The 14,750-nt window shown below is 39.0% G+C and overlaps 1 long non-coding RNA gene across 1 annotated transcript in view; it reads right to left on the bottom strand.

Moving 5' to 3' along the window:
- LOC144583208 (uncharacterized) overlaps positions 1–14,540 on the bottom strand; it is a 43,855-nt gene extending 29,315 nt beyond the window's left edge. The window contains exon 1 of the long non-coding RNA XR_013536875.1: positions 14,420–14,540. This is a non-coding gene — a long non-coding RNA (uncharacterized LOC144583208). The remainder of the gene's footprint in view (positions 1–14,419) is intronic.
- Between the last annotated feature and the right edge of the window lie 210 nt (positions 14,541–14,750).

Here is a 14,750-nt window from a genome sequence, read left to right as displayed (position 1 = left end):
AATAAGAGAAACAGCTCATTAACTTGCAGCAAATTAACAGTTCAGTTTACCTTATTGCACTTAGACTGATGCAACTAATAGAGTCTAGGCAGTATTCTTGACATGTTTATCTGTTATGCAAAAGAAGACATAATGAGACAGAAAATAATGACTGCTTTTTATTTAGAAATAGTTTACAAAAATGTTTTGTTAATGTTGCTGCTTCTGCTGCTGCTACTACTGGTATGAGGTCCAAAGCTATTTTAATTTCCACAGAGAGAGAAAGAGAAAAAAAAAATCTAATTTGTTACAATTTTTTTAACCAACCCTAAAAGTACTGAGCATGGTTCAGCAAAGTAGACCTACTTATTTCAGTGGGAGATAGCTAAGCATGATCCCCTACAAAAATCAGTGGGGATTAAATGTGTCCCTTTTTTCTTTAGTATTGTGACCAGATTTTAGGGAAGTTACCATTTGAGATTACAGTTTCCACAAACTCAGAACCATAGTCCAACAAATAAATTTCTCACTGTCTTCCTCCTCACTTTGCTTGTCATCTTAAAAGAAAAAAACACATATGTTTGCAGGAGTTAGTTGGTGGATTGGCCTCTTTTTGAGTCTGCAGCCTAATGATTTCCTTCTGCGTAAGGAAGCCACCCATTTGTAAAACCTGCACCTGTATAAATATCCTGTGTCCATGTGCTTAGTGCTTTTCAACAATGAAAACTGAGTAGATTCAAGATGTGCTCTGAATATTTGCTACAGCTTTAGCAAAAATGGAGAAGAACCCGTCAGCTACAATGACGGGAAAACAGAAATGCCAATAACATAAAAATCATTAATATATTATCAGTAGCCAGAGAGAGAGGCTTTTTCAGAGGGACAGCAAAAAAAAATTGGCTCAGAGAAAGAGTGAGAGATGGAGAGACTAAGGGTGCAACTACACTGAACATTTGACTGCAATATGATTTAGCACTAATCCACTAATAAATAAACCAATAAGAAATACCTCTGCTTAGGTTCTGAATAATTTCCTAACCTGAAGCACATTCCTCCTTTTAACATTATCACTAATCTCCTTTAAAAGGAAAAATCACTAGGTACATACAAAATAAAGTTTTTAAAGTTTTTTTTTGAAAAACCTCTTGTCCACTTCTTAAGAAGGTACTGTACTGATTTCAAAGAGAAGTGAAGTGAAAATATGAGAAGAAAAAGAAGGGTTTTAGGAAGAAGTGTGAACAGAATCCATGGTAAGACCTGCATTCATTTGACATGAAGGAGCCCCAATTGACATTGAAGATGGAAGTGCTATGGTTTGGTGAGCCCTTAATGTACTAAATTCAATGTTGGCCTTCTGTCCAGGTAAGCTGGATAGTGAATATAGGACAGAATTCTCATTGGACTATCTGGGAGTCTCAATCTAGCTAGAAAGACAGTATTAGGACCTGTAAAAATGGGATTCATCACATTATTTTGCTGGAAATCTTCAGTGCATCCATGACCCCAAGTGATATTGAAGAAATTAGCCACACATGTGCCACAGATAGGTGGGTAGACAGACATTTGAACTGATACATTGCCACTCTTGGACTAAATGTTAAAAAATTTTCAAGAACAATACAAAAAGCAATACTGCAGTTTTAGGAAATTTATTCTCTGCATTTATTGGCTTTAAGTGGATCTTCTTACTTAGGGACCAATGTGTCTTGTATTGTTTACTTTAACACACACATGTCAGAGTCTAATAAATGGTTTCAGATTTTCAGTCTGGTGCAGAGGTATTCCAAGAAACACGGAAACACCATTCTCTGCGCTTAGGCTCTTGCATGCCTCCCTTCTTAAAACTTTCTTTCAACGCTGTGTTTGTAAAGCACATGTTCGTAAAAATCTGATTAATATCCTAATAGATAGGATTTACTGACCAGAAAATGATAGAGCAAAGTAGTTGTAGTTAAGGTGCAAAAGATATGGTTTCTTTCTATCGTGCTCACTGGAATCTGACATATCTAATGGTATTGGTGCACCACAGGGAAGGAATCAAATAGCTGAGCTGGTGCTCATGATAATCTTTGGTTTCTACAAGACTGTGAAGCTCTTTGAAATGATACCAGCCTGTAATCATGTTATCTACTGATGCATATTCATAAATCTCATTTGAGTTATTTGCAAAGTTGGAGAGATTTGTATGTATTTTGAAGGTTCAGCTAATCCTTTCTCCTCTTTCTCTCTCACTCTAAAAATCCAGTTTCTGGATTTAATCTAATGGTGCTGGAATGAAAGCCCCTTTCAAAGACCTGATACACTCTCTTCCTATTTCAAACGCTGCGTGTTCATCACATATGACCTTGCTTCCTGAGGATCTGGCCCGATGCCTGAGCACACTTCAATGATCCACTGAATAGCTTGATTTTGCCATGTGGGAGACAATAAAAGAGCATGAGGCATCAATTATCCTTCCCCTGGTTCGAGTAAAACTGAAGTACCAAACATTTAAAAAGATTGTATATAAAGTGTGGATTTCCATTAACCAGAAACAGTTGGCGTAAATAGTATTTATGCCATTCTTTGGCCATCTTTATGTAATATGTGTTTTCCTTTTCCCCCTCTGTGATAGCTGACATTTATAGGTGCAAAGTATTTCACACCTGAAAAGGCTATAAATACATACATGAACAACTTGGGTGTATGTATGTGCATAGTAGCCATGCTAGTTGGGGTAAATCTGAGGGCTGTAGGCCAGAAAAGTAACTTTTACAAACATTAAAGTCCTATGCTGTAGTGCTTCCTCCTAGGTAAGCAAGCGCAAATTGCATTTCCAGTCCAATTCAGGTTCCCCAATGGCTTATTGCAGCTTCAATCTTGGTCCCAGTTTCCTGGGAACAAGTTCTATTGAATTCAGCAGTCATACCTCTGAGCTGCACATGCAACGGTGCATGTTATTGCACTGCAAGAGCCACAGCATCTGATGTATAGATGTTTGGGAACAACACACAGTAAATTAGACATGTGCAATGGCTTTGAGCAAAGGGGCAAAACCAGAGCAAATCAGGAATGTATGTGTGATTTGTAGCAATTCCAAGGCAGAGGAAGACATTCAGCTTTGGCACAGCACCACCACAAAAGATCCTTCCTCTGCATCCCATTAACATCCAAACAGTTAAGCAGATACCCTGTTTCCCTAAAAATAAGACCCAACCTGAAAATAAGCCCTAGTATGATTTTTCAGGATGCTTGTAATATAAGCCCTACCCCCAAAATAAGCCCTATTTAAGTGAAACCCCCACCTCCACCATCGTGCAGCAACCATAAGATGACATGACTGTATTTGAATCAACATAGATTCTTGTACTTGAAAAAAATAAAACATCCCCTGAAAATAAGCCCTAATGCGTTTTTTGTTTGTTTGTTTGTTTTTTGGAGCAAAAATTAATATAAGACCCTGTCTTATTCGGGTGGAAACACGGTAAGCATTTTGAACTGAGGAAAGGGGAAATTGAAATCAATACAGTAAATGGAATGGTGGGTGTCAAAGGAAAAGGGGAATGACAGCTCAATCCTCCAAAATAAAGCCCAAGATCACCCATGGACAGTCCAACCGTGGAGCTGCTAAGGAAAGCTCAGCCTGATGTCACCACACAGTATTTATATGTCTTTGCAGTCACCAACTAGCCACTTCACAAAGCTATAAGGTTTGGGTGATCACGGAACCAAGGAAGGCAACAGCGGATGTCCGAGCCAGCAGAGCCTACCGGCAACGCCCTGAGAGCTCTTTTGTTTACTTAGCATGATTAGATAGTATGTTATGAGACAGACAGATAGGATACTAGTTACCTAATCGTAACTAGGATTGGGTAAAATAACCCTTTGATCTTATGCTCTACCTCTAAGCGAAAGGGCAGAATAAGGGGTTACCCTGCCTGCTGGCAGCTGCTGCATCCTGCCAGGAATGTATTCATGTCACTGGAACAGAATGCAGTTACAACCTTTAAGCGGAGGTTTCCCACAATAAAGTAAATAAAAAGACTAGTGTTACTGTTTAGATAGACTTTTTATGTTATATCGTATTTTTATATCTCATTTTCTCATTGACAAGGCACACTCTTCTTCCAGATACATAAGCTCAAACCTTTTTGCATGGCTTTGACGTTGGGCTTCTGTGTTTCTAGTCAAAAGTGGCTGTTACTGCTGTGAAGTCAATAAGTTGAAACATCTCTGTTTATGCCATTAGCATGAAACTATCACTAGGTTTAGATGGCAGTGTTCAGTGACTGCTAAGGAGCTTTTCCCCCTTTTTTGGAATTTAATGACTGGGGAGGGATAGAAATAATAATAATTGTATGTAGTCAGATCAGTTCTGACTTCTGGCAATCATTTTCAGGCATTCCTATATAGAGAGTACTCAGAAGTGGTTTACCATTCCCTTCTACTGGGGTCATCCTGGGACTGTATGGTGTGCTCAAGGTCACAACAGCTGGGTCTTTTGGAATGCACAGTAGGGAACTGAACTCCCAACCTCTACCTAACTCTGTGAGCTATCCGGTCAGCAGGTGAGTAGAACCTCAGACTAAAGAGGATGACAACGTTCTCTTTTTCACATACAGATGTGATAATCTTCTTGAAATCCCACTTCTATTAGAACTGTAGTTGTGAGTTTGAAGATTTGGAGACCGTGTAAGAGACAATCTGAAGGTTTGATATGAGTCCTCCAATTAACAAGCAATTAAAACTAAACTGCATCTGTTCTAACCCCTAACCCTGGGTCAACGAATGAAATAATGAGGAAACAAAACTTTTTGGACTGAAATTCTCAAAATCTTCTACTGCAGTGGTTCCAAACCTTGGTTAACCCAAGCGTTCTTGGACTACAACTCCCAGGAACCCCAGCCAGCACAGTTAGGAACAAAGAGTTCTGGGAATTGCTGTCAAGAATACCTGGGTTGCCTAGGATTGGGAACCACTACTGGGTTTTGCTTTTTGGATAGGAAAAGCTGTATTACTTTCTGTGCTTCTGCAATTGCATAGTAAGTTTACTTTTTTTTTTTTTAGCTACTATTCCCAGAATCTTCCAGCCAATGTGATTACTTTGCCCATACTAGTTGGTGGTTTCTTGAAGCTGAATTCAATGAATAACTTTTTCAAGCTCTTAAACTCCCTGGTGCATCCTGAACAAGAATCAGATGCAGGAATCAGGAGTGGAAGGTGACAATCATCCACCTGGGTTTACAGTCTAACTAGGTCGAAATGTCCAGCTGGACTACCTTTTATTTATTTATTTTATTTTTGGCTTATGGATCTCTCTTTTGATACTTACTGGAGGGAACTATTGTCCATTTACAGCATTACTGAAATTTTCACAAATATTAGATTAAGTAGTAAAAGAATCCCTGTACTTCACACGGTTCTTCTGAAGTTCTGCTTTTGAAGTCTTCTGGGATTTGACAAAAACCTAGAAATATAACCATACATTTTTAAAGGTATTTTCATTTGTAGGAGAAGGCTTGTAATGATCTCATTGCTGTCCCCTAATACCACATGATCATTCTCCTAATAGGCAACAATTATTGAAATGGGAGATTCTAGAGTGATGATACTCTTTTAGTCAGCTGGGATAATATACTGTATTTTTAAAATATTCTTGATTAAAATAGATCAAGAATGAGTGCAATAGGGTCAAAAAGGTTGTTCAAAATCAGTTTCAAAAAAGGTATTTTATGATGTTTGCATGTTAATGCCTTCTTGAGATTTATATATAATTTTGTTTTTAAAAATCACCATAATATATTGATGTTAATTATACAATTTCTTCAGCAGTGCTTTAATTAAGATTTTTAAGGCCATGTGGAATTAGTTTGTTGTTTTTCTAGAATGCCAGGATTGCCCTTAGTCGCATTAAAGACCACTGGTAATGGTGTGGCTAAAAAATCTTGCAAATAAAATAAATAAATTAAAGGTTGGAAGATAATACTGAACATTTCCCTCGCTGTAAATGGAGTACTGTATTGTTTAAGCTCCATATTATGAGACATGGATATACATTTAAGGGATGGGGTAGAATTCAGGATAGTTAAAGCAGTAATGTATTGGTGAACTCTACTAAATATCAACACTTCAACTTTAGATAGTTTATCTTCTAAATTATCAAAGCAATTTAAATGCTTTATTTGATTGATTGATTGATTGATTGATTGATTGATTGATTGATTGATTGATTGATTGATTGATTGATTGATTGATTGATTGATTGATTGATTGGATTTCTATCTCGCCCATCTAGACCAAAGGTCTACTTTGGGCAGTTGGTCTACTCTGGGTGGTTATCATAGTACAACAATCTTGAAAAGTAAGCTTATAAAATCATCCACATATTTGAACCTCAAGTTGCGGAACTGAGTGAGAGGGTTTTCTTTTTAAAGTCATCCACAAAGTTCAGTGGTCTGAGCTTCCAAAAGTAATGTCATTCTCTGTGAACTAATATTGTTAACATAACAGTGCAAGATTCTGTCAATGCAAGATTCTTCTAACGTGAGTATGCATACTAGAATCGCTTGCAATTCCCCCCCCCCCAATCCCTTTAGTTCCTCCACAAAAGAAATAAAGAACCTTCTGTTCTCTCCAAGGAAGCATACCTTTGAAGAGGCTGGAAGTAACTAATAACAAATAATGTTACTCATTGGTAACCAGTTGGATATGGCAACATGGGCATGATGTCTTTATATTTCAAAAGTAACATAAAGAGGGCATTGGGGATTATTGATTTCATGAGCAGCATTTTCCATTAATTTTAAAGTTAAAAAAAATTAGAGGGCATTTATAAGCATTATTCATGGGATTATTCAATGTTTATGCCATTCTCTTATCAATCCTAAGGGGTTCCTAACCCAAAAATTGATAATGAAAAAGTAATGTGTAACACAATAAACTGTCACATTTTTTTGGTAAAGTTCAAGGCAGCTAATTACTTTTTGATTTGTAATTCTTTTTCACTTCATTTAAAATTTTAGAGCCACTTCTTCTCTCAAAAATATATTTTATTACATTTTTCATTATATTATGTACAGCTGGGGCACAATTTGGATAGCCTCCGTATGAATTTGTCTGTAATTTGACAGCTTCATGATCATGCTATTCCTGTAATGCATTTAAGATATATTAAATTTTTTATTGAGCTCTACGATGTTAACAACCTACTGAAAAAAAGTAACATCTAGGAAGTTGGCTGAGATTGTTTACATTCACATAGTTCTTACTGACAAACAACATAGAAAAGATCATATTGGAAAGATATTTGCCACAGGAGAATCCAACAAATAGAGTTCATTAATAAAAGACAATGTGCAAAAGTTACCTGAGCTTTGTCGGTTTGCAACTTGTGCAGCATCCTTTATTGTTGCAACATGAGGGTCCCTAGACAAAGATCTATGGGGTAATAACATTACAGCCATCAATTATTTAAAGAATGTCTGTCTGGAGAAATCCATGCCAAGAACTTCAATCTACTTTAATAGTTTATGGATGTGAAGGCATATGCTTGGGGAGTACAAGTCCTTTATGAGGAAGACTCATGTAATACACGAATAAGGAATAAAGAAAGAGGCAGGAAGTTTGATCTTAGCAGTTTTAGGAGGGAGGGAATATAAAGAGAAAGGCCACTCTTTCTTGCTTACCTCCAACTCCAACTGACCTAAAACTCGGTATATGGTGGATTTTAAAGGATTTCATTCTGGCAGTACGGCAAGTAGTATTCCATCTGTCTGTCTGCCTTCCTTCCTTTTTATCTGCTGCCTTGCTTCCAAAAATGGATTCAAGGAGGCTCACAATCAATTTAAACAATATACTAAACACGGTTTAAAACACAATGGCTGAAAACCAGTAGTAAGTAGAGATGGACATGAACCGGTTTGTTCTGGTTCATCCCAGTTTGTAAAGGCAGCACCACAGGTGCAGCTGCTCTCCTCTCCTGCCTTTTCTGACTCAAATAACTCACTGAGCCCAGCTTACTAACCCATCTCCTCAACTGATTTTCGAGTCTCAGAAACAGCTCAGGCTTTTCTGCTCCACCCTCTTGGCTGATCTCCCACTCAGGAAAAGGGGTGGAGTCTGTGTTCTTGCTTGTGACTGGGAGATTAGCCAAGGAGGTGCGAAAAGCAATCAAGGTGGGCCTGGCGAGTGGCTGTTTGAGTCAGAGGAGGTGGGGAGGGGAGCAGCAGTATCTGGGCTGTTGCCTTTAGGAAGTGAGATGAACCTTCTCTAGGAGTAGGTTACAACTAGAATAGGGCATTTTAGTCAATGGAACTTACATAGGTGTTGGCTATTGTGGGTTTTTCGGGCTCCTTGGCTGTGTTCTGAAGGTTGTTCTTCCTGATGTTTCGCTAGTCTCTGTGGCCGGCATCTTCAGAGGACTGGAGTAGGAACTCTGTCCATGCTCTTTTGCTGTTTGTTGGATAGTTGAGTATTTATAGCTGTGGGAACAGCTTTTGTCTTTTTTCAGGATGATCAGCATGTTTTTGTTGTGATGAAGGGGGGGGAGAGATTATCTGTCACTGTGATCGATGGTTGCCGTTAGCTGGCCTTTTTTGTGCAATGATCACAGCCAAAGAGCCCGAAAAACCCACAACAGCCATTAGATCCCGGCCACGAAAGCCTTCACGAATTACATAGGTGTTGCTTCACCCAATCCCTACTAATTCAGTGGACCTTGTTTAGTTGCAATTTACTACTGAGTTTCAGGCAATGAAATGTAATATGAAATAAACAAATTACTAAATATTCAGCAACATTCTCCATGACTTGTTAGAATTATATGAATATCCCATTCAGCCCATTCAGTGACAGAATGAGTGACAGGTCACTCAGTGGATAGATTAATTGTAGGATTTGTAGGCACCTGGCCCTTGAATGATTCTTTGTTCACCTTTTTTGTGTGTGTGGTGATTGTAATCTCCATTGGCTCCAAATATTAAGTACAGTAGTTATATATTTGTTAAATTCATTACTTGTCTTTTTACTAACATTAGTTCTCCATGTGGACTAACAAATACAAATACAGTGGTGCCTCACTTAACGAGTGTCCCGTACAGCAATGAATTCGCATAGCGATCCCTTTTCCGGGATCGCTAATGCGAAGGCATTGCATCGGCCCCAATGGGCAAAATTCGCATAGTGAAGATCGGTAAGCACTTCGCTTACCGACCTTCGCCTTGCGACCCGCGAATCAGCTGTTCGGCGGGTCCAAAATGGCCACCGGAACACCCGAAATGGCCACAGGCAGCGTTTTCGTGCCCTTGGTAAGCAAGGGGAGGGCGCAAAAACGCTGCGCGCGGCCATTTTGGGTGTTCCGGCAGCCATTTTGGACCCGCCGAACAGCTGATCCGGAAATGGCTGCCGGACTGGAAAACATCGCTGTACGGTGAGTTTTCTGCCGATTTGGAACGCATTAAATGATGTTTAATGCATTCCAATGGCTTTTTTTGATCCGTACAGCGATGTTTTCACATACCAAAGGCACCACTGTAAAAGAAACCAAAATGTAAAACATTAAAACTGATCCAATAAAAAAATAGATGAAAAATGAAAACAGATCAGTAAAAAGTATAAAATAGCACCCATTAGATTAAAACATGCTTCAACAACTCATCAGTTTAGAAGCAAAGAGGATGGATAAATCATAATGTACATGATGGCTGGTAGAATATCAGTGGAGATGGATCTAGCTCAGCCTCCATTAGCCAGGATTCCAAAACCTGGAGTACCCAACCTAGGAAACAATCTCTCATTTTCACACCAATAGATCTCCTGTATTCAGTTGATCTTACTTGTGAGCACAGTGAGGAGCAGCTGAGTTAACTAGTGGATTCAGCCCACTGAAAACCAGAGTGATGAGCAGATCACACACTGTCCTTGGAAAGAAATCAAATTCAGTCTTCCTATTCTATGAAAACAAGACAGCTAGTATTTATCAGAGTAACATATTAAGAGGGGAAAGATGGCAGTCACTCTAAGGTGGAGATTCTGGGTGCCACATGTGTCCTGAAAACAATGCCAAGATGTCTCCTCTTTAGGGAAGGGTCAAAGGAAGGAAGTGACACCAGCAACTTAAGTGTGTTAGTCTCTGCTGAAAAAAGATCACCACAGGTCAGAGTGGGTAAAGGGTAGTCATGGAAACCCAGGGAGTCTCCCTCCCCTTACTCCTTCCTATGCAAAGATAAGCATCTTTACTGCAAGCTGAGAAGCACTCAATCAGGTCTAAAATTGTTCCCACATAACAGTGAATAGGATTTTAGCTTTAGTTTATGAAATACGATGGTGTAACAAAAAGTGGATGCTGTAGCATTTTCATGGCTTATACACCACATAGGTCAGACATGGAAGCCTGAGTTTGTCCTGACACAACATATTTCAGTAACCCATAACTAGGTTACCTTATCGAAAAGGAGTTACCTTTAAAGGTCATGAAATGATTGTGACATTTTCAAGCTCAGTAAACCTTTCACAATAAACTTCCAGGGCTCGGAAAAAGCTAATGGAATTACATTGCAACTAGCATTAATAAACCATTGTTTGCACTTTTGCCATGCATTGCAGGAATATGTGGGCAATCAGTTTAGCAAGTTTATTGGAAATTGCCATTGAGGTTGAAAAAATAATAAGCTATAAAGAAATGAAAGCGCCTTAGGCTAATGCAGACCACATATACAAACAAGGGCCTTGTTGTCATTTTCTGAAAGTGGCACACATCTCATTGCTCCACCTACAACAGAGGCTGGCTTTGTTTAAATAGAACAATCCTGAATATTCATTTTAAGAAGTGCTACATGGAGATTATGCATCGTTGATTTGATCATTTGGCCTCTTGTCTATATTCCTCAGCATACCCACAGGCACCCAGTGTTTTAGTTATTGAAATAGGATTTGCTTTATACCATTAGCATTTGAAAATTCAATCTACCGTAAACACAACACACAGCTTTATAGAGACAGATGCTGAACACTAGTAATTTACAAAGGTAAATTATCCCCAGCAGGGATAGTTTATCAAATTTGAGGACAGAATTTCTGAAGATGGTTTACTTTATCTTCTCTGTTTTTCCTATTTTTAAAAAAAATCTAAGAAATTCTCATCTGAAGTACTGTGTGCCAGTAGAGGATCCAAAGTAAAGGAAAGCTACCTGTTTTACAAGCACAGCACTGCAACTTCAACTGTTGTTATCACCATTTTAGAAACCAGATAGCCATTCAGAAAGGTGAGCGTCTCTTCATAAAATGAAAAGATGAGTTTTAATAATGCGACAAGGTGGCACAATGGCATGCATGTTCATGAGAGGAAAATAATGAAATGACATTAAATAAGTGAAGTACTAGTGGGCAAACCTCTGAAAAAGTCAGTTTCATAGATATCAATGGAATTAGAGATGGGCACGAACCTCGATTCGGAGTTCCATGCCAGTTTGTAGGTGTGGCACCACCTCAGTGGCCAATTACCTACGTACAAGCTGGAGGATGCTCCTATCTTCTTCTTCTTCTTCTTCAACTGCTCAACCAATCCTTGGTAGGAGCATGGGTTTGCCTGTCCTGCCTCCTTGTCTGAATGGACAAATCGCCAAGGAGGCAAGGCAGGGATGCCCATGCGCCTGCTGAAGACTGGTCAAACAACCAAAGAAGAGGAGGAGAGGAGTGCATGCCAGCTCGTGAATAGGGGATCTAGCTGGGGAAGGGAACACGCAGCACCTGAGGCACCATGGGCGCAAACTGGCATGAACCTCCAAACCAAGGTTTGTCCCATCTCTACATTTGAAAGGGCACTTTGCTACTGGGCACACCATGCATTCAGCTGCATCCATGCTGGCATTAAGACATTCCCACTTCTAATCAGTTGTATATCATAATCTTACCTCCCGAGTGGAACCAAACACAATAATTGTAAAAACTCTGTCATGGACCCACAGTGGAATAGTGATTTTGTAAACTGTACTTATTCCAGTGATCATTTAATATTACAGCTAATTCATCAAAAATAATCTTGGCCTCTCTATAAAAAAAATGGCTGGTGGCAGAAGTATTCACAAGTGGCAGGCTGAATTGCTTGTCAAAAGTTCAAGTTCTATCAATATCTTGACCCCAAGATCTTCTTGCCTATTCTACTTGAACTATCAACAAGAACTTCATGCATAGCCTTGAAGAAATTGTTTTATCATCAAAAGTTTGTTGTTGTTTTGTTTTCTGCTTTTTTGTTTTGTTTTGTATTCTTAATGGGTGATTAAAGGCACCACGTGTTCTTGTGTTTGTATTGTTTCCACAACTATGTGAACTTCTGCTGATTTTTCCTTGCCTATTCCTTATTCTTTCTTCTCTCTGCCTCCTGCTTTCACTCTCACACTCTGGGGCAGCCTCCGTTTGGGAAAGTACCCCCAAAAGGAAGGGGAGTGCACTGTAACATAAGGAGAATTGAGCTATTTTCTGCAAGTAAATATGTTTTTACATCATTTATTTATGCATTTTGGTGAGTGAAGCTTGCAGGTGGTGTTTTCTTGGTATAGTTCCATGAACAACTGGAATAACATCAGGAAAAACAAGATATAAAGCAGTCTTTTAAAAGCATCTTTAAACGTCTTCAAAAATTAGTTGCTCAACAACAATGACCCTTGTGGATGTCCCAGAAATCTGTGGCTGGCTGCTGGGGAAAGAGAAGGCTGGATTTTTTTTGTGGCCAAGTAAGATGCTTCTTATATGTCTCATGAGCATAGAAGAACCTTTTCTAATAGATTCTTCCAGAATTCACTTACTTCTGTAGAGGAAAGAGTAGAACAGAGAGCAGGAGAACTTTCAGGTATTTCACACATCGGTTCATATTTAATGCAGAGCATCATATTTCACATTCAGACCTTTCTGAAAACAAATTATAGATTTGTTAAAGAAAAACAAGTTACTTTATTACATTTGCTCTGTCAGCAAGTGCATCTGGGAAAAATAAATTGGTCAGATGCTGGCATTCAGACATTTATTCCCATTTCTAATCAGTAGTATATCATAATCTTAGCTCCCAAGTGGAATTGAAAGCAGTAATTGTAAAAACTCTGTCATGGATCCACAGTGGAATAGTGGTTTTGTAAACTGTACTTATTCCAGTGATAATTTAATATTACAGCTAATCCATCAAAAAATAATCTTGGCCTTTCTGTAAAAAAATGGCTGGTGGCAGTAGAAATACTCAGAAGTGCCAGGCTGAATTGCTTCTCAAAGGTAGAAAAAAAGGAGGTTATTTTAGAAATGATAGAAAAGTTTAGAGGACAAAATTGCCATCAGCTTTTGCGAGCCTTGCCTTATTTTTCTGTTGTTTGTTTGTTTTAGGCCATTTTTCACATTGTTAATTTAATATGGTGAATCAATAGCAATACCCATGTTCAATCTGGACCAAATCTTTTTCAAAAACAGTCAGGACATGGCCGTGATTAATGGAAATATATTTCAAGCATCCCTTTATTTATAATTTATGTAATATTCACCTGAGTCCAGCTCTCTGTCTCGTACCTACCAATTCAGCTGTCCTATAGCATGCTAATGTTTTCAGTATCATGATTCATAAAAATCAATTGCTAAAACGTGTCCCTCTACCTCCAGGACCATTACAAATGTGAAGGTCCTTCATAGGTTCAGTCAGCATTTATTCCTTTCCTCAGTAAGGAATTACTGTGGAGGACACAGAGAACTTTATGGGTAGAACTTCTCATTGCTGCAGAAGGTCAAGTTTTGTCCTAGACTACCAACTGGTAACAATCTTCAGCAAGAGCATTCTCCTTTAGGCTTCATCTGTAATACATTTAAGAAAAGCAGTACCTGCTGGACTTCTTCTGAAAGATAAGCTCTTTACTGTTACACACTAGGAAAGCATGAAGCAGAAGACAAGGAACGTGGTGGTGGAGGGCATGATAAATGGAAAGTAACTGAAGAACTGTCCCTAGTTACTGGTGTATTTAGCACAGAATGCAATCACAACCACTCATCAGTTGTAAAGGTGACACTGATCCTCTGGTTTATTCACATGAACTACTCACACAGATGCATTCTGGGATTGCCTTAAAGAGATAGCATGTAACACAAGCATGCCCCCATCATTCCAGCTATTCATAGGTCAGGCTTGTAGGGCAAGTTTAGGAAACTTTGGTCTCTTCTGTTTCCATTACCATTGACCACACTGTCTGGGATCCGAATCTACTGTAGCTCCTGCTGGAGACATGTTGTTTCCTTTCTCTTGTAGTAGGAGAAAAAGAACGCCCCTTGAAGAAGTACAGAAAGACATACAACAGAATAAAGGTCTACTTTGACGCTTGAAACCCATAATGTATCTTTATGGAGTAACTGCACAGACAATTAATGGCCAGCTGCAAGGTTGGGATTTTAGAAAATACAGCCATTGAGAAGGTAACACTTGAGACCATATTATTACTTAGGGCACTGGTTCTTAACCTTGGGTTACTCAGGAGTTTTGGACTGCAACTCCCAGAAGCCTTCACCACCAACTGTGCTGGCTGGGGTTTCTGGGAGTTGCAGTTCAAAAGCATCCGAGTAACAAAGGTTAAGAACCAGTGACTTAGGGCATTCTTGTGTTAGAGGAGCCTCCTTACTTCTATTATACGCAGGTGACTTCAGTGTATCATAAGTGAAGGAACTAGACAGGCTTGGGATCCAGAACTGAAACCTGTTGGGATCCAGAACTGAAACCTGTTGGGAAAGGGAACCTGACATGTGGAGAAGGAGCCTGTCTCGTATAGCATTTT

The sequence above is a fragment of the Pogona vitticeps genome, chromosome 5, assembly GCF_051106095.1.
Source record: "Pogona vitticeps strain Pit_001003342236 chromosome 5, PviZW2.1, whole genome shotgun sequence".
In the NCBI taxonomy this organism is placed as follows: Eukaryota; Metazoa; Chordata; class Lepidosauria; order Squamata; family Agamidae; genus Pogona; species Pogona vitticeps.
This window is presented reverse-complemented; position numbering and strand designations above follow the sequence as displayed.